The 20799-nt window shown below is 38.0% G+C and overlaps 1 long non-coding RNA gene across 2 annotated transcripts; it reads right to left on the bottom strand.

The window, feature by feature from the left end:
* Nucleotides 1-823: 823 nt before the first annotated feature.
* On the bottom strand, nt 824-15654 carry LOC114279478 (uncharacterized). Of its 2 annotated transcripts, none has more exons than XR_014366631.1 (7): nt 15297-15654; nt 15112-15169; nt 12392-12496; nt 11049-11171; nt 9172-10581; nt 2740-2838; nt 824-1175 (listed from the first exon to the last, which is right to left on the bottom strand). It is a non-coding gene; the product is annotated as an uncharacterized LOC114279478 (long non-coding RNA). The 2 variants fall into 2 exon arrangements; XR_003635314.2 differs by having other exon boundaries at nt 10508-10581.
* Between the last annotated feature and the right edge of the window lie 5145 nt (nt 15655-20799).

Below are 20799 nucleotides of genomic sequence, written 5' to 3'. Positions count from 1 at the left end.
CTTGCGATCAAAAATATCACCAGCCCAATTAACATCAACATAAGCCCAAAGAGGTAGAGAAAATGTAGAACACGAGCAAATCTTGAAAGAAAGTGTCACGAACATGCCACAAAAACTTGAAATTCCAAAAGCTCAAGTTGTTAGGAAATAGGCACAACAATGAATATCAACCTCTCTAACACTCTCCCTTACATGCAACCTGGTCTTAAACGTGAAGAGACACAGCGAAGAAGAAACCAAATCTGTACACTATAGGAAATTACATTTTTGTCGACTAAAAATTTGGTCAGCAAAAGTCAATTTTTAGTCGGCAAAAACTATTCGCGACCAATTTTTTTGGTCGCCACTTTGGTCGCCAATTGAGGGTTGGCAAAAGTAATTAGCGACCAAAACTTTCGTTAGTCAGGAAAAAATTAGATTTCCCGACTAAATTTTTAGTCGCTAAATATATCATTACTGTGACTAATCCATTTAATTGATAAAACACTTTAATCGCGAAAAGTAACATATTCCCGACCAAACATGTTAGTCACCTGTTGTCATGTTCCATGACCAAAAAGTTTGGTTGCCAATTGTGACATTCCACGGCCAAAAATTTTGGTCACCAATTTTGACATTCTACGACCTCTTAGTTTGGTCGATAATTGTCACATTCCACAACCAAAAAGTTTGGTCGCCAAAAGGAATGTTTGCGCCAACATGCAACAAAATAAACCTGTAATTCATAATAATTTATCCAATCCATTTAATACAATCTATAATTTATAATAATCAATCAAACCAACAATTCACCTGAATCATGAACATTCAACAAAATATATAAATCATCAAATTCTGAACCTGTTTAATTAAAGTCCGCAACTATTATAAGTTTTCATCCACAAGTAATTCCAAACTACATATTCTTTCAATTAAAAATCCTCTTGTAATCTATATAATCATTCAATTCACATCCATGTAGCATTAAAATTTAAAACATATTCCTTAAGTGAAGAGTATAACTCCCTTCGCAGAGCATCAATAGTTTTCATTGATTGAACAGAAAGAAAATTCTTCCAGCAGTATTCATAACCAACTACGGCTCTTTTAACTTCTTTCCAGCCCTCATAAGCCCAGACAAGAGCAAGGTGATCATTGTAATCACGTGAAAATTGTGCTTTTGCTACTTTTGCTAGCTGCAAAGAGAAAGAAACACAAATCAATTAGTGAAACAGATAAGATAAGATACTCAATTTTCCAGCAAAAGCTATCTATTAGTGAAACCACAATGCCTTGTTACACGTCACTCTGAATAATCTAGACAGGAGTTACAAGTTAAAAACTAGATACACATTAGCCAGTTCGCGACAAAATGGCCAATGTTCAGAACCACGACTAGCACCCTTTGTGAAGACTGCAAAGTGGCCCATTCAGCCACAATAACCACCAACCATCAACTAAATAGCCAATAGAGTTCTTCATTTCTCAAATTTAGATAGGGAATTAAAAACTATTTGAACAACTATATTATGCTCAACAACTTCCTAAGAAAATAAAAGAAAAAAGAAACGGGTAAAAAGGAAAATCTTGAGTTTTATCTTGTAATTGGTTTTCAGAAAACTAAAATTCTATTGCACAAAGTTGTAGTAAGCACAGTTGCAGGAATTCTTGTAACTCAAGTACTTGTACTACATAATTCAAAACGTGAAGAAGATATGAAGATACAAAGATACAAAATTCTCTCTCTCTCTCTCTCTCTCTCTCTCTCTCTCTCTCTCTCTCTTATTTTTCTTTTTCTTATGTCTGATTTTCTGACTTATCCTCAGATAGCAAGGTCCTATTGTGAATGAAACCAAAAAAAACCCTAGAACTAAAAGAAAACATAGAAATCAATCTAATGTACTGATACTGTCAGTGAATTGAGATAGATGTGAAACCAACAAAAACTAAAACTAAAATTGAAGAAATTGACAAACTTCAATCCAATCACAGACAAATGCACTTTAATACATTATCTTTGTCATTACCTAAAAACCTAAAAAAAGTATGACCCCTACTCGAATGACCATAGGTACTACTTTTTGCTTTAAAGCTCAAGTTCAGTTTTCAAAATCAAAATATATCTTAAAATTGCAATTCCTTCTTCCATTTTCTCATCATCCAAACAGACAACAAAATTAAGAATTTAGTTAACTAATGCTGTTGTTCAAATTCTTCCTTCATTTCTCTTTACAATATTTACTCAACAACCAAACGGAGTATAATCAAAAACCCAAGAAGTACATAGAGAGAGGATAGTAACTAATGCCTCGATTTTCCCATAATCCAAACAGACAACAAAATTAAGAATTCAATTAACTAATGCTATCTACTTCTACTACGCTAAGTTGAGTAAAACTTTTTACATTCCCAATTCAAATAATGAGAAACCTAATAAATTCAAAATTTTCCTTCTCTTTACTAGATTTTCTCAGAAACCAAATAGAGTATAATCAAAAACCCAAAAAGCAAATAGAGTTAAGAATCCAATTAAAAAATTCTATTTACTTCTAGGTGGCTGCTAAGTTGAGCAGAAACTTTAAAAATCCCAATCCAAGTAATGAGAAGCATAATAAATTCAAAATTCTTCATTTGAATTTTGACGTTTCTGCTCAACTAATACATTCAACTTGGTCACTGGTTACAATTGAAAAATGTATCTGTTTAAAAGCTTAAAGAACTAATAGAAGTGTCTCACATGTAAAATAGTTCCAGACTTACATCCATGTAGAGGCAGTGCAATGATAGAAGGCTTCAATGCATCAGCATAATTAGCAGGTTGACGGTAGTTTCACCGAGGATGGCAGACTGTGAAGAACCCTGATGCCAATTCAATTAAAGATATCATAAAGTTAATTACTATGGGATAATGTGCGTAATAAGTGCACAAAAATACAAGAGGCATCAGTGTATCAAGTACAGATAACTAGCAGTACAGAAAAATATATTCATAAACATAAGAATCAAAGTGAAGAATTAGTGAAGAAAACTACCACGGCCACAATAAATTTGTATAGCTTTTCATCATATTGTTTGCTTTTGGAGTCTTGGAGAAGTTTGTCATTTCATAGATAGTCAATGGAACATTTTGTATGGTTGGGTTATATGCTAATTATCATATTACTACCCTGATTTGAACTAGATTTTGCTTTGTTTCGACAAATCTATCCTTCGAATTTGTTTCTCAAATCTGAAATAAGCTTTTAAAAAAACAAGGAGCATACAGGAAGATTTGAATGTCGATTTCAAACAAGGATTGAAGAGGTAGATCAAGTAGTTACTGTTAGGATCAAACACACACCCAGAAAAATATCACACACACACAGAGAACACAATATTTACGTGGTTCGGCCCAATGCCTACATCCACGGACAGAAATGAGAATTTTCACTAAAATGGAGCAAAATACAAAATACAGAGGAGGAGATGAAACTCACTCAACTCACAGCTCTTACTCTCCAATTTCTGATATCTCTCATCCTCTCCCTCCCGTCTCTATTTATACACAAAAGGAGTAGGTGGGAGAGCCTTCATTCTTGACTTGGGTAGCCTCCATTCTTGACCTTTGCTATGGTTGGTGGCTGCCAAGCTTGACTTGGTTGGTTGCCTTCCCATGTTTTTCATGCATGTGGGTTGGAACAACAATTCTCCCCCTCCATACCCATATGCATGACTGACTTCTCACTTGAAGTCCATCCCGGCAATGTCTCTGCAAATTTCGAGTTTGTCTCTCGAGACCACCTTTGTAAGCATGTCAGCTGGATTCTTATCTGTGTGGATCTTGGTCAGTTCCAATAACTGCTTGTCCATCACTTCGCGTATCCAATGATACCGAACATCAATGTGCTTTGTGCGAGAATGGTACATTGAATTCTTGCTCAGGTCTATGGCACTCTGACTATCACAATGTACCGTGAACTTTTCTTGCTTTAATCCCAATTCTTGGAGAAACCGTTTCAACCACAACATTTCTTTCCTGGCTTCCGCTGCGGCAATATACTCTGCCTCAGTTGTGGATAAAGCAACACACTTTTGCAGCTTGGACTGCCAAGACACAGCTCCCCCTGCGAAAGTGAACAGCAATCCTGATGTAGATTTCCTACTATCAAGATCGCCTGCCATATCTGAATCAGTATAGCCTTCCAAGACTGGTTTCGCATCTCTAAAGCACAAACACATTTTTGCTGTACCCTTGAGGTACCTCAGAATCCACTTGACTGCTTCCCAATGCTCTTTTCCTGGATTGGAAAGGAATCTGCTTACAACTCCAACCGCATGAGCAATATCTGGTCGGGTGGACACCATTGCATACATCAAACTCCCTACAGCGGATGAGTAGGGAATCGCCTCCATCTCTTGTCTTTCCTTCGTAGAGGAGGGACAAGAATTCTTGCTCAGCTTGAAATGATTAGCCAGCGGAGTACTGACTGGCTTGGCATCTTTCATGTTGAACTTCTCAATTACTCGTTCAACGTACTTCTCCTGTGACAGCCACAACTTCTTGGCTTTCCTGTCACGCACAATATTCATGCCCAAAATTTGCTGTGCAGGGCCTAGGTCCTTCATGTCAAAGGACTGTAATAACTCCTTCTTCAGTGATCTGATTGTTGTGGCATCTTGTCCAACGATCAACATGTCATCAACATAGAGCAGAAGTATGATAAAGTTTCCACCGGGAAATGTCCTGACATAAACACACTGGTCTGCAACAGTTCTCTTGTACTCATGACCTACCATGAATGAGTCAAACTTCTTGTACCACTGTCTCGGCGCTTGTTTGAGGCCGTAGAGACTCTTCTTCAATCTGCAGACTAAGTTTTCTTTCCCTTTGACTTCAAAACCTTCTGGCTGCTCCATGTAAATTTCTTCCTTCAGATCACCATGGAGAAATGCTGTCTTCACATCCATTTGTTCAAGTTCCAAATTCAAACTAGCTGCTAGTCCCAAAACTACTCGAATGGATGTCATTTTCACAACTGGCGAGAAGATTTCATCAAAATCAATACCTTTCTTCTGCCCAAAACCTTTGACAACCAATCGAGCCTTATACTTGACTAGCTTTCCGCTGCCATCTTTCTTCAACTTGAACACCCATTTGTTCTGCAATGCTTTTCGACCCTGGGGAAGTTTCACCAAATCATAAGTCTGATTCTTCTGCAAGGATTGCATCTCTTCTTGCATAGATTGCTGCCAGCTACTCTTCTCCTTATGATTTTGAGCTTCTTGAAAACTTTCTGGCTCCCCCTCATCGGTAAGCAAAATATACTCAGAAGCAGGGTATTTGGTTGACGGCTTAAATTCTCTTGTTGATCTTCGTAACTGTGGACCAACAGTCTCTGGTAGAGGGGGTTGTGGCTCCCCCTGCTCAACACCCTCTGCTTCTGGATCTTCTTCTTCTAGAAATCCATCCTGCAACTGTACATTATTGACTGCATGCTGCGGTAACTCTTCTTCATCAGTGGCATGCTGTGATGGTGCAGGGTTTGGAATAATTTCTGAAACATCATCAACTTTGGGTTTGGCTGGTTGCCCAAAGTCTTCAAAGGTCTGGCCTTCTTGAAACACCACATCTCGGCTTCGAATGACCTTTTTGTGTTTCGGATCCCACAATCTGTATCCAAATTCTTCATCTCCATAGCCAATAAAGATGCATGGAGTGGCTTTGTCATCCAGCTTCTGTCTGTGCTCCTTGGATACATGTGCAAATGCTTTGCACCCAAACACTCTCAAGTGAGAGTAAAAAATCTCCCTTCCAGACCATACTTCTTCTGGAATCTGAAAATTCAGTGGAACTGATGGCGATCTGTTGATCAAATAGCAAGCAACACGAACAGCTTCTCCCCAAAATGGCTTTGGTAGCTTTGCCATTTTGAGCATACATCTGACCTTCTCCACAATGGTTCGGTTCATTCTCTCGGCTATACCATTGTGTTGTGGGGTTCCAGGAACAGTCTTCTCATGCCGGATGCCGTGAGTAGCACAGTAGGCTTTAAATTCCTTTGACGTGTACTCGCCTCCATTGTCTGTTCGGAGACATTTCAGCTTCTTTTCAGTCTCCCTTTCCACCATAGCATGGAATGTCTGAAAATGCTGGAACACCTCAGCTTTGGTCTTTAAGACATAAACCCATACCTTCCGTGATGCATCATCAATGAATGTCAGAAAGTATTTTCTACCACCCAAAGATTCCACTTCAATGGGACCGCAAACATCAGAGTATACTCTGCTCAACAACTCTGATTGTCTTCTGGATGATGAATGGAAAGCTACTCTATGATGCTTCCCAAACAAGCAGTTGTCACAAGGATTTAATTTTGCATCTTTGGCAAAGGGAATAAGTGACTTCTTTGCCAAAATCTGTAACCCTTTCTCACTCATGTGACCCAGCCTTTTGTGCCACAAATTTGGTGACGTCTCATCTTCTGCTGCGTTGAGACTATTTGAATTCACCTCCACATGAGTCTTGTATAGTGTGCCAATTGCCTGTCCTTTGGCTACCACGAGAGATCCCTTTTTCAACTTCCATATGCCTTTGCCAAAGTAGTTCTCATAGCCTTGTCGATCTAAGGCTATCCCTGAAATAAGATTCAGGCGTAAATCAGGAACATGCCTGACATCTTTCAACACCATCGTGCACCCAACTTTGGTTTGGATATGAACATCACCAATTCCCACAATTTTTGAAAAACTGGAGTTACCCATTTTCACTGTACCAAAATCTCCAGCTTGGTACGTACTGAAGAACTCTTTCTGGGATGTAGCGTGGTAGGAAGCTGCTGTATCTACCACCCACTCGGTGTCGTTGTCTGACATATGGAGGCATTCTTCTTCTTCAACAGAGAATAATGCACTATCCTCTGAGACAGAAACTGCAGTGGTCCCATCTTCGGTCTTTGGCTGTCTATTGCCTTGTTGTTGTTCTCCCTTCAAGGCATAGCAATACTTCTTTATGTGACCCTCCTGGCCACAATGGTAACATTTGAACCTTGGCCGGCTCATTCCTTCTTTGAATTTCCCTCTGTCTTGAGATCTTCCTCTGCTGCGTCCTCTACTTTTGCTTCTTCCCCTGCCCCTGCCTCTGCTTTTATTTTCTGTGACGAGGGCATGGGATTGATCTCCACCCATTTCTTTCTTTCTTGCCTCTTCACTAAATAAGGCATCTGTAACCATGCTCATGGTCAGTTTCCCTTCTGGGGCAGAGTTGCTGAGAGACACCACCAATGTCTCCCAACTATCTGGCAAAGAACTGAGCAGCAATAGGGCCTGCATCTCATCATCTAACTCCATTTTGACAGTTGTTAGTTGGTTCACCAAATTTTGAAACTCACTGGTATGTTCAGCAACAGAGATACTGCCTTTCAACTTCAAATTCACAAGTCTCCTCATCAGGAGGGCTTTGTTCCGAGCAGTCTTCGACTGGTACATGCCTTCTAACTTTATCCAGAGAGCATAGGCATCAGTCTCCTGGGCGACATGGTGGAAGACACTGTGATCAATCCATTGTCTGATCTGGCCAATGGTCTTTCAGTTCTTCCGCTTCCAGTCTTCGTCTTTTTCCGTTGGTGGTTTAACTCCATTAAGCTCAATGGGGTCAAACAAATCTCGGCAATACAAGACATCTTCCATTCTAGGCTTCCAAATGGCATAATTGGAAGCATTTAACTTTATCATAGAACCTGAAGTCGACGTTGATTCCTCCATCACACAATAATGATCGTTGGCTGAAAAACAAGTTTTGCTGTGGAGTCCGGACTGGTCAAATTAGCCGGAAAAGCACTTCGGATTGCCAAAATAAAAACTTCAAATTTTTCAAAACTTATTTGTAAATTCTGACCGTACGGATGTGTCCGGAATACTCCAAATAGTTGGAAACCACTATTGGATCACCCAAATCGGATCTCAAATGGCTTAGATCAAGCCAAAACAGATTGAATGGTTCAGATCGGCAGAATCTGGTGCGCCTGCAAAGCACCAGATTATTCCTCCGGTTCTGCTGACGTCAGCGGCTCAGTCAGCGGCTTGGTCAGCGGCTTGGTCAACTCGGCTCCGGCTCGGCTTGGGGCGCGCGTGCTGATGGCGCGTGTAAGGCACGCGCTGGTTCCTCAGTCGTCTTCCTCCTTGAACCGCGCGTGGAGCGCGTGTCTGAGATTGGGATCACGCGCCGGGTGCCTGTTTTATATTTCTGGACTCCTCTCGTCGAGTCCTTGCTCCTGGTATGCTCAAAATCGGATTTCGAGCAGTACGATTTCTGGGCAGTTTCGAAACAATACTCTGTTTTTCCGAAAAACGTACAACTTGGCTCTGATACCACTTTGTTAGGATCAAACACACACCCAGAAAAATATCACACACACACAGAGAACACAATATTTACGTGGTTCGGCCCAATGCCTACATCCACGGACAGAAATGAGAATTTTCACTAAAATGGAGCAAAATACAAAATACAGAGGAGGAGATGAAACTCACTCAACTCACAGCTCTTACTCTCCAATTTCTGATATCTCTCATCCTCTCCCTCCCGTCTCTATTTATACACAAAAGGAGTAGGTGGGAGAGCCTTCATTCTTGACTTGGGTAGCCTCCATTCTTGACCTTTGCTATGGTTGGTGGCTGCCAAGCTTGACTTGGTTGGTTGCCTTCCCATGTTTTTCATGCATGTGGGTTGGAACAACAGTTACAAGATCCTCAAAAAGCCAGAGTTCGTGCCCGGGCCAACCAGTGGCTCCATAATGGCAGTATGGTACAATTCATAGCTTTGGTGATAATATCCTCATGAGCACAATTCATAATATTCAACACAAGTTCACATGCCTTCTGAGTACTCGTCAATAGCTTTGATAGACAATTAAGTCAACGGGCTGAAAAAGGTACTTTAAGGGTATTCTCATTGTAGGATGTACAAAGAAAGCCATATAAAGAAACAGGTATAATATATTTCAATATGACCTTTTCCTTCCCCTGGTTTGTAGACATGCAGTTGGCTGGTTTTCTTTTCCATGCACAAACTTCGAATTTAAGGCCAAATATGTAATGCTGATTTGATGTGAAGACACTACTAGTTGAACGTGAACAAAAGCACTGTGAGTGAGAAGCCACAAGATGACTTTTTAATTTAGTTATTTATATAATATTCAAAATGCTGAAAATTACTTTAGTTATTTATACTAAGTTTATTGGTGACAGCCTCCATTGAACCATTAACACAAGGGTATTCCATTTTCTCTTCAGCATCAGCAAATGTTGAAGCATTTAAAGATGGAAAAGGCAAGAGATGAAGATTGCACAGTTGCTCGCCCAAAAAAGAAGCTAAATATAGAGTATCTTCCCATGAGAGAGTTTATCGTCTGCAAAGAGTACACAACGAAGTCAAGACCATTTGGACATACAACACCCAAACATATTAGAAGGGCTGTACTTCAAGCACCCAGTATCTAAATTGAAACAAGAAACTGTAAGGCTAGTCAAATTACAGCTCAGCAAATGTTTTGCCTTTGCATCTTTTTGTTACAATATATGGCCATATCCTTGAGCCGTCGCCAGAACTGATTAATTCATTTATTGACATCCTCGCTTTTTTCATTTCAAATTTTTTTTTGCTCCATACACCAAATGGAAAATCAACTTCCAAACTATTTTCTGGGATCAAATTACAACTAGCAATAACATTAGGAACTCCTTTTCCATCCCAAGGTACAATCTTATATGACCCATTTTCAATAAACAGAATTCCACTAGCTAAAACACTAGGAATGTGGTTTTTCAGAGGGGAGTCAACCTTGCAGACTGTAAAACTCCAGCTGTAAAGATGCAATCAAAGTTCATACGATGTAAGGATAAAAACAACTGCTCTGAGGGACAAAAATCAAGAACAAGAAGATGGTACCTCAGCGCCTAAAGCATGAAGAGAAACTTCCAGCCCGTCTTCAACATACAGTTTAATTCAAAGTTTTTAAAGGCGAATGCGTACCTTGAGGCATTTTACCTCTCATGAGGCGAGGCGTAAGCCTCAGGGCGGCGAGGCGTAAGCATTTCAAATTTCAAATTTTAATATTTAGTGAATAAATTAAATATTTTAAAATAGTTAAAAAAATAAAAACAAAATTAAAGATAAAGGTGTAAATACTTTTCGCTTGAACATTTCACTACATAGAAGGAAGTTTTCCTTCACTGAAAGAGAAATTGATATTCTTAACTTCAGTGATTGAGCTTCTCACTTGACCATTAACTGTGTTTTTCTTGATTGTTCATTTACTTAATTTTTCCTGTAGAATATAGTTGCAAAAATGGATTCTTTTTAATTTTTTAAGTTTAAACAATCTAATAGACCAAGTTTAACAAACACCCAAGGCAACCTCTACATGTGCATACTCCTCACATGCTTATGCGTAAAAAGCGTACAAAGCGCACTTAAGGCGCATGTCTCAAACTATGATGCGCAAGCCTTTGGGGAGTAATGCCTAAAAATCAAAGACTTGATGCGTTTTACCTTAGCCTCAAGGCGAGCCTCAAGAAAGCCTTTTAAAACTCTGGTTTAATTACATGGTCAGCAATGAGATAAACCTGTTAACAAATAATATAACAAGTGATCAGATAGCTAAAGATCATTTTTCCAGGAATGATAACAGTTGTTAGTTTTAATGATAATGTTTTAATTTTGTATCAGGTTACTCAAGCAGTGGCTTCAATTTTTAATGGAGTACATGTAAACAACTCCTTTTATCCAAAAGAAAAAAAAGTCCTTTTTATTTTTAACGTTTTAATCTTTCCTACAGGAAAACCAATTTTAATTGTCTCTAGTTCTTTCCAAAATGTCTCTAGTTCTTTCCAAAATGCTAACCAGTGAGAAGAAAAAAGAAAGTTTAGAAAACCAAAGTTTCAGATGCTTCTGGTTCAAATAGCTGAAGGACTCCAAAAATGCTTAGAATCTAGGCATCCAATACAAAGAATGACAAAAAAAACTAGCGCATTAAAAACAGAAATGCCAGTAAATTTGAAAATCTGCAGAAGACCATGAGCCACTCACTTACAGGATTGCTACCCATGCCAACTGGAAATCTCTCATCATCTGCGGGAAAGGGCAACTCATGGAAGGTGCAAATTTCTCTGACGCATTCGGACCATTTCTCAGCATTCAGCGCAAGGCAGGCTCCCTACGCCATTTCAGAACATTAATGGTTAGATGTAAAAGAAATTTCATTAACCCTTCCCTAATTACAGCTCAAACCCCTTGGAGAGTCTCTGAGCAGACACCTAGGCAAAGAACTACTAAGATCTGATGATTGTCTAAAACAGTCTGCATCCAACTGTTCAATAGATGGTTAAATAAATAGATCATTAGTGCCACTCTTGCCCTGCTGTGCTGTGTGTGTGTGTGTGTGCGCATGTGTGTGTGTGTGTGAGAGAGAGAGAGAGCACTATTGGCCAAAGAGACCCTGAGAAGTGGAGCTAACATGTAGCGCTGATACAAATCATTCATGGCCTAAAAGATGGGGCTCTTAGCCTTCATATTATCAATTCTTCTTTTTGCCTAAATTTAACAAACTCCTGACTACAAGACTCACAAGAACAAAACCAGTACATGTAGTGCTGATACAAATCACTCATGGCCTAAAAGATGGTCCCATAATACTAACAATTTCATGAAAGGAGAGCCTGCAAGGGCACAGCACCGAGTACATGTAGCCAAAATATAAGAGAACAAAACCAGTAAGGATATACAACTCACATGAGAACAAACAAACCAAGTAACAACATATCCTTCCTTCCTCACATTGTATCCACTGCACGTGAATAGCAAAAGATGACTGGTGGTGTTTTGAAGGAGGAGATTTGAATTACAATTTTTTTTTTCTTTTTCTTTTTCTTTTTTTTCCCCCCTCCTTTTTCCTTTTCCTCTTACCATATACTAGAAAATAAAAATGATTGGCAAATGGTAGTAACATTTTAAAATAACAAATAAAGATGTATTGGTTTGAAATGAATGAGTACCAGTTTTTCAAATTATTTTACATAGATTTTATTATTACCCTATTCTTATACCATGCCATTATACAATATTGCTCAAGCATTGCTATGTAGTTCCCTCAAAGAGAGAGAATTGCAAGGGAAGGGAGTAGAATAATCAAGTAAAAGAAAAAGATTTTTCCATGGTCTTTTCTCACAGAGATATAGAAGTCCCTAAAGGATTGAGGAGGAGGAAGGAGATGATTCATAGGCAGGCTCTTAAAAAGATTGCTCTCTCAAAACCAAAACCAAAACCAATTTTTCCCATGATTCCTTTGTAAATCATGAATGGGCATATATATATGATAATGGATGGTCCATTGTGCATATGATATCAGGGAAATGAAAAGAATGAATAGGTGATTACCTTGAGAAGAGAGTACCACAGTCGCATATGTATTCTCTAGTACCACATGTCTTTGAATGAGCTTTTCAGTCAGATTGCACTGCATATTTCACCTATTTAGGAGAACTAGGTCCCAGAAAAGAAAAGCAATACCCATTAGTCTTACCCCAAAGAACACAAAAACATAATCCCCAAAAACCTAATTCTAACCCTTAAATGAACAATTTTTCTTCTTCAACATAATCAAATTCTAAGAAAAACAGCTCCCCTGTATCACACCTCAAGAACACACAAAAATTTGTTCCCAAACAATTAAACCAAGCTTTTGAATCATCAAATTACTGCACTTAACAACATCAAATCAAAACAAAAAAAATAAAACCCATCAATCATAACTCACAACAAACACAAATTTCCCCAAAAAATACACTAATTTCTATACACAAAATGACCAAGTCCTTGAACATGGAATTAGACTAATCAGACACTTAGGCCTTGTTTGGGAAGCGACCAGTTTAGCCAAAAAGTCAAAAAGTTACTAAAAAAGCCAAAAAGCCAACAACCTATACAAAAAAGTCAAAGATTCCTTTCTCTCTACTTTTTGCACATCTTTTCGTAAAAAGCCAAAAAGTCATCCCAAACATACTAGTATTTTTTAAATCATATTTTAGCCAAAAACCCAAAAGGATACTAAAAAAGCCTGTTCCCAAACAAGGCCTTAGACACAAACTCAAACCAAACACTAGTACGCGAGTCTATATAAAACTAGTACAAGAGAGAAAGGTATAGCCCAGGTCAGGCCTCACTAGGAAATGCCCTGTTTTCAATGATTAGTGAATTTTACAGTCAGTAAAACATAGCATATAATATATGATTGAAATAACTAGGTGGCTTTGATTGAACTTTTTAAAGCTTCATGTCCTGAAGTTCATGTCAGTCTAATGATATTACATTCCCCTCCAAGTCCCCCATGGACCCCAACTCACACTCAAGTGACAGGCACAGATTGGAAGCTCAAGCCAAATCACATTTTTCTCCACCACCAGCTCTATTTACACCTTCATTCATAACTTCAATTTGTAGCCAAAGTGTCCACAAAATATGCACTTGGCTATTTAGACATGCTTTAACCTCTTTGTTACATGAATTTAGATACAAGTATTGAGTACAAGTATTAGATACAGCGAAAACAATAACCAAAAAGCATTGGCACTGGCACTGGCACCGGCACAAGCAGCAGCAGCTTGTTGGGTAGTTTGTTTTTTTTCTTTTTATCTTGGACTTCCTCTTCTCATTTATCTTGGCTATTTCTCTTTTAAACTCATGTTTGATGAGAAATAGTACCAAATAGAGGACTCAAACAAGAAAGGAATCAACAAACGAGAAAGGAATCAGCAACAACATTGAAAAACACATCATATATATATATATTGTTTTATATAAAGCACACAGCTCATAATAGCTTTGAAGCTTTGTCACTTTTTTTTTTTCAAGAATGCCGTCGACTGCGAATAACTACTAACAGTTTTCAAATTCAACTTATCTTCTTCATTCATCAAACTCATCGCATTTACACCCATCACTAGTATAAATATATACACACACATAGGCTACGTTTGGATATACGGATTTCAAACGAAGGGGTTTGAGATTAAATTTTACAGAAGGAGAGTTGGCTATTATAGTTACGTTGAGAAACTAAAGGGTATCCTTGGCATGAAGATTTCAAATTACTATTTTTACATTGTTATTCCAAATCCATCATGATAAAGCAAGCTCTCAAATTCAAAAATTGAAATTTAAATATAAACTAAAAAAAAAAATCTAAATTTGAGCTAGCATTGTCCTTTAATAATTATTACCACTAAATCCTTTGATTTTGAAATCCCCAAATCCAAATGCAACTGAGCGCAAACCCGGAAACAAGTAATCCTAGTATGTGGCTCAGAAACAGAAGAGAATTTTAGGGCATTGGTGAAAAGTCTCTATGCAAATCAAACTGGCTGTAGTAGATAATTTCCCAAACAAGCTTAAACAAAACTGGTAAGCATTTTGAACAATTCAAACTGGCAGTAGTAGACAACTTCCCATTCTACTCCTACCTAACAGACTAACCCAATGGTTAAAAATATGCAATTTCAGCTAGTCACAAATTTTGGAAAGGCAAACAATTACAAACCAAAAGATCTCTTATCTTAATCTATCGAGTCATAAAATGATACATCAAATTGCAATCAGGGATTCAACACATTCCATTTCAAGATGCCCAACAATGAGTTCCACCACTAAATAATTTTGGTGGAATGATAAATCAATTGAAATCCCTACTACTATCGTGATAATTTACAATAATGATCTTTTGGTAAACTACCACAGCAATAATTTATCATATCTCCAAATAAAATGAATCTGAACCAAATAATCACAGGTCAAATAATTTTCAAATAAAAATAAATAAATGAACTTATAGGTTCTTGTTCTTTATTATGTGAATCCTTCCATAAATTTTCTTGTAATTTTCCCCAAATCTGCTTGTAATTCACAAACAAAAGGGGATACTTAAAGAAAGAGAAGAAATAAAACAATCCAAGGGAACATCACAGATTGGGGGACTTCACAAATAACAGATTGAAATCCTATTATCGACATATCCCAGCAGCAAACATCAACAGAAACATTGAAAGTGAGAAGGAGAGACAGACAGAGATTGAGTGAGTGAGAGTGAGAGAGAGGATTTATACCTCAAATTGTTTTTAGGGAGAATTGAAGATGCTCCGAAAAATCGCGATGGTGAGGGCCCTGGTGGGTGAGATATTGTAGAACAAGAAGAGTATGAGAAAGAGGAATCAGAAATGGAGAAGACGAATCAAAGAGATATAAACAGAAGACGAATCAGAGAGAGACAGAAGGTTGAAAAAAAAAATACCTAGACGACGGTGTCAGGTGAAGACGAATCAGAAATGGTGAAAACGGACGGCGGCGCTGACGGTGGAGAGGGGAGAACGGCAGACGATAACGTTACCGTTGATGGTGAGGCGAGGTGATTGGCGCGACTGAGGTGTGATCGAATTCGATTGCGAGGCGCCCTTTTTTTCAATATAGGTTTGAATTAGTTTAGTTATCCCCTACAACAGTGTTGGTCGGCCATGGTCCCTCAGTGTATTTAGATAGCAAAACGACGTTATTTTGATATCTGCAACTAAATTGTTTGTCGCTAAAAGTTTTTACTGTTCCTGTCCAGATTTTCACCTCCCGCCTATATTTTTGGCGACTAATATTTTCATTTGGTTTTTTGCAACAAAATTACTTTAGTCGGTAATAGTATCAACTTTTAGCGACAAAATTTTTTTTGGTCACCAAATGTCATTTTTTGCGACCAAATTTTTTTTAGTCAGCAAAAGTGGTCGGGAAATTTGTAATTTCTTGTAGTGATATGTGCCATTGTTATTGTGTTGCCACGTGTCCATTATAAAAAATAAATAAAATCTTCTTAGTGTAAACCCTCTGTCTACCAACATATTTCACTTCGTCCTTTAATTGGTATCCTCCACCTCCGGCCATAGCACCGTCGATCAATTCTAGCCATCAACAACTCGCCTACTCTATCCTATCTTTCTTCATCCCTCTCTAGCACTTCCTTTCTTTTGCCAAGTCCTCTTCTTCATCCCTCTCTTTTCTCCTTTTCTATTATACCTCTGGTTCATTGTTGCCTCTTCTCTATTTTCTTTTCATCTAATTTAATCCTAAATCAAACCAGAAAGTAAACCAAAACAATATCCAGATAGACAGAGAATTATTATTGTTATTGTTGTTGTTGTTGTTCTAGAAATCAATAAAACTAATGTCAAATTGGATGGGACGGAAGATTTGATGATTTCATTAATTAATTAGTTTTTTGAAGTGGGGGAAATTGATTCATTTATATGCATGTTTGGAGCAGATGTTTGAAATGATGAATATGAGCAAGGGAGCCTCCAAGACAAGCATATCTGGTATATGAGAGTGTGTACCTTATAAATTGTTAGATGTGTTCGTAGAAAATAAATTTTTTGTTTCAAGATGTTGAATGTTGGAGATCTATAATTGTACTATGTAGAGAATTTCAACTAAAAGATGATAATGATTTTCTTCATCTGAAGCATGTTTTTAATTTTTGTACTTTTTCATTTTTGTTTACTACACAACGCATGTTGGTGTCTATCATAGTAGAGAGATTTTGGAGATTAAAAACAGTAGCAGAGGCAAGGCTAACCCTGAGATTTATGAGGCCTTAGGTAAATCCGAAAATGGAGCCTTTTCACATATATTTTTCATAAAATGTTTATGGATAAATAAATGAGTACAAACAAATATTTTATTTGTTAGTAGCCACAAAAATTTATTTACACATATAATCATTAAAAGTATAGACTAAAATTTACTTTAAATACTTAAACAGACTCAATCGATAATTTATGGACTAATTAAAAAAGTTGACAATAGTTCAGTAGTAGTAAACAATACTTCTCTTCTACTCCTGCACTATTGTCAACAAATTAATTATAGAGTAAATAGAAAATTTTCATACATACATTGAGTGGACTCCACTATTGTCATTATTTTTTCGATGTGTCCCCAATTTATGTTATATGAAAATTTAATACATGCACATGGCATCTAATTGTTGAGTCCCCAAAATTTGTTACAGTGTAATAATTATCTTGTCGTTATTTATTTAGATGCTACTTCACGGCTAAGAGCTTGCTTGGTGATGTTAATGCAATATAGACGAAGAATGCTCCCTACTATTTGGGGTTTTTTGTTTTTCATTTTTTATTTTTTATAATTATGAGGCAATATTGTATATTTAGTTACAATGTACCATGTGTGTATAAATATTTGAAGTATACTATTGTTGACACCATAAATAGTAATAATATTATTATTCAAGGACATGTGGCACTTTCTTGATCAATCAGGAGTTAAGAGACGTTACAAAGTTAGTAGTCTTGCATGGTGGAACATGAAAGACAAGATGGAAGAAGTTAAAGCACATGTGAAGAATACGATGGACAAAGTGACTTGGCAGAAGACATGGAGGGATATGTGACATTGTGGGAATGAAGGTGAAAGAGTAGATAGTTTTAGGTGGTTATTAGGTAGTTATTGTTGGAAGTTTTTTTTCCTATAAATAGCCATTGATGGACACATTTATAGGATTCAAAACCAGATCCAGAAACCAGTTTATTTACTTTACATTTTTCTTTCCAGTCCTTTATTTCCCAGTCGTTTCCTGCACTGCATTTCAAATTCCTAGGAATAACTCTAAGTTTGTCTGTTGTTGTAACCCCCTTCAAAGCTGTAAAAGTGCGAAGGTACAATTGTAAACTCTTGTTTACTTAATGAAATTTGATTTCTAACACTATTTCTCCCTCTTTCTTTTACTTTTGTGATTAGTCTTCTGAATTTTCTCCTAAAACAAGCTATTAGTAAAAGTCCTCTTCATTGAGGCTAAAAAGAACTTCAAAACAATCGTCTGATTAATTGGTTGGCATTTACTATCTTTGTAAGGACTTATTGATCCTTACTAGGACTCTCTAATTACGTTTTTAACCTTCGAAAGTCAAAAAAAGCCAACATATATTTTTGACACGCCTAGTGGGACTATCATTATAATGGCTAGATGAAGACGATAAAGAGAAAATGAGCACCTTGAAAAAGCCATAGAAGAAGAAATAACAAATGAATTGGATTTTTCATTCAAATTTATCAATATGAAATATATTGGCGTGAAAGAAAAATTTTGGATCTTCAAGAAGAGATCTATTTTCTTGATGAAGAAAATTTTCAAGTTACTTCATTATCGTATTATTGGGTTGAAGAAAAAATACACCATTTAATTGGAGTAATTCATCAACTTGACATGGAAATTTGCCAATGGAGACATGAGTTATCAACCCTTCTTGTCAAGTCCTTAATGATTGAATTTTGTGGAGTTTTACAAAATGTTTTCAAGTTTTTTCTGACTATTAATTAGTGAAAAAATAACTTCATCAATGGCTCGGGGAGTTCAAGAGCCCGTTTTTAAAGAGCCAAATTATGAAATTAATATAACAAAAGAGCATGTTCTTGAGTCAAACATGACTAAGAATGGGGTTCCATATATAACTCGGGGGGTTCATACATCCATTTGTGGAGAGCGAAGTCATGAAAAGCTTGTTAGAGAGCATGTTTTTAAACCAAGTTTGGTTAAAAACGATGAGCAACCCTGTTAAAATTCACCTACTACACACCTACCACTACCACCTACTACACACTCACCTACTTCACCTACTCTCCACCTACTCCTCACCTACTCCATACCTACTACACACTCACCTATTCTCTTCCCACATCCTCTCTTCTATATATAGGAATCATTGTAATATATCAATATATCAATCAATAATACATCAATTTTTACATGGTATCAGAGCAGGTTTAGAACCAAATATTTTCACTTCACCGGCGGGCGGCAACCTCACCTTAGCCGTCCGCCGGACCTCAACCTAGTCCGCTCGAATTTTCTACACATACCTTGAAATTTCCCTTCTTCAACCTGCTATGCATACACTAGCTCTTTTCTCTTCTCCACTGTCCTCACAGAAACTCTAACCCTCAAGCTCAGCGCCACTCACTCTCCGCCAGCCCATCAGCCGCCGTTGTCTACCAGCACCATCACTTCCGTCCTCTTCCATCACCATACTCACCGAAGCTTGCCTAGGGCCCCTAAAAGCTCCGGGTCGACCCTCCAAGCCATGGTGAAGACGACCTCCCTACCTCCACCGCCGCTGCCATCGCTCTCCTCCCTGTTCCCAGTGAACCTGTTTTGAGGGCTCATACTTTGTAGTGAGTCACTTCTGATACATATAGTTATATATATTGATGTGTAAAACCAACAACAAAGAAATAAAAAAAAAAAACAAAACAACCGTACAAAAAAAAAAAAAAAAAACACACACACCCACTGTCTCTCTCTCTCTCTCTCTCCCTCTAATCTCTCTCTCTTTGGGGTGTTCTGCGATCACGTGCTTTGAATAGCCATGATGGTGGCCTTTTGATAAAGCTGTTGCCATTATACTCTATTATAATATATAATCTTCACTCACAGATTCACACACTGGTTTTATAATATATAATCTTAACTCACAGATTCACACACTGGTTTTTTAAATCGTTTTTTTTTATTTTTTATCTTTTCTTTTTGAACATTCCACCACCACCCGCAACACCTTTCCTTTACCTTTTGCACCCCACTTTACCTTTATTTATTTTATTTTATCTTCCCTTTTTCTTTTCAAAACAAAAAATCACGTGAACCACTTTCTTTATTTCCCAATCTCCTCTGTTTGATTTCAAAACCACTTTTAATCTCTTTCACATACCCACGTGAACCAATCTCCTTTTTCCCTCACTCTCTCGTTTTGATTTCCCATATATTCTTATTATTTCTTTCTTTTTTTATTTCTCTTAAAAAAAAAAAAAAATGGCAGAAGACGAACTGCACGCCAAACTCATTTTATTCATGTCAGGGATCCACCCCGATCCCACTTTTACACAAACAAAAACAACAAAAAAAAAACAACAACAACAGCAACAACTTTGTTTTTCTTTTCTGCAGCCGGCCACCAACCGACCTCACTTCTTCGCCTATTCCGCCGGTCTTTTCTTCTTGCCTCCGTCCTGGGCGGCCCTTGACGGTGTTGCCTCCTTGTTTCCCACTCCACTGGGCACGATCACTACCCCCTGCTCCTCCACTCCAGCATATGGCGGCCTTCTAAATTGGAACATCACGGTGGCCTTCCGCTTCAGCTCCTTATTTTCCGCCTTTAGCACACTTATCTCTGCTCGCACATCCTTATACATGCGTTGGAGCAGAGCCAGTTGGGCGTTTAACTGTTGCACCTCATTTGTCCTACTCTGCAGCCGGTGCGATAAGTTTGTGACCGCAGTCATGGTTTCCACACATGACTTCAAAGTATACTGATTGGCCTCAATATCAGTTTGCACCGCCATTTTTTGCTCCACAGACCGCATCGGAAAGTTCAACGGAGCAAAACCAGAGGTGTTTGGTTGAGGTTCACTGGCCACCGCACCAGTTATTTCTTTTGTGGACTCGTTCAGGTCTGGAAAGAGCGTGAGCAGACCACGGGAAGAGGAGGCCATGTTCTGGGTAGCTGGACGGGAAGAAGAGGCCATGTTTTTGGGTTGCTGTGTGTTTCAGCGAAGCAGCGATTTTCGACTGGTACTTTCAGAGAAGGATTGGCAACAGAGTGTTACAGAGTATCTCTCTCAGAACACAAAGGGTTTTTCAAAGGATTTTCGCAGGTTTTTTTGTCTCAGACAACGAAGAATTTTTTCAGAGTTTTTTAGCAGGTTTTCTGCCTCAGCCTCAGCCTCCGCTTCGGTTT

The sequence above is a fragment of the Camellia sinensis genome, chromosome 4 (genome assembly GCF_055761805.1).
Source record: "Camellia sinensis isolate YWXY chromosome 4, ASM5576180v1, whole genome shotgun sequence".
Taxonomy (NCBI): domain Eukaryota; kingdom Viridiplantae; phylum Streptophyta; class Magnoliopsida; order Ericales; family Theaceae; genus Camellia; species Camellia sinensis.
This window is presented reverse-complemented; position numbering and strand designations above follow the sequence as displayed.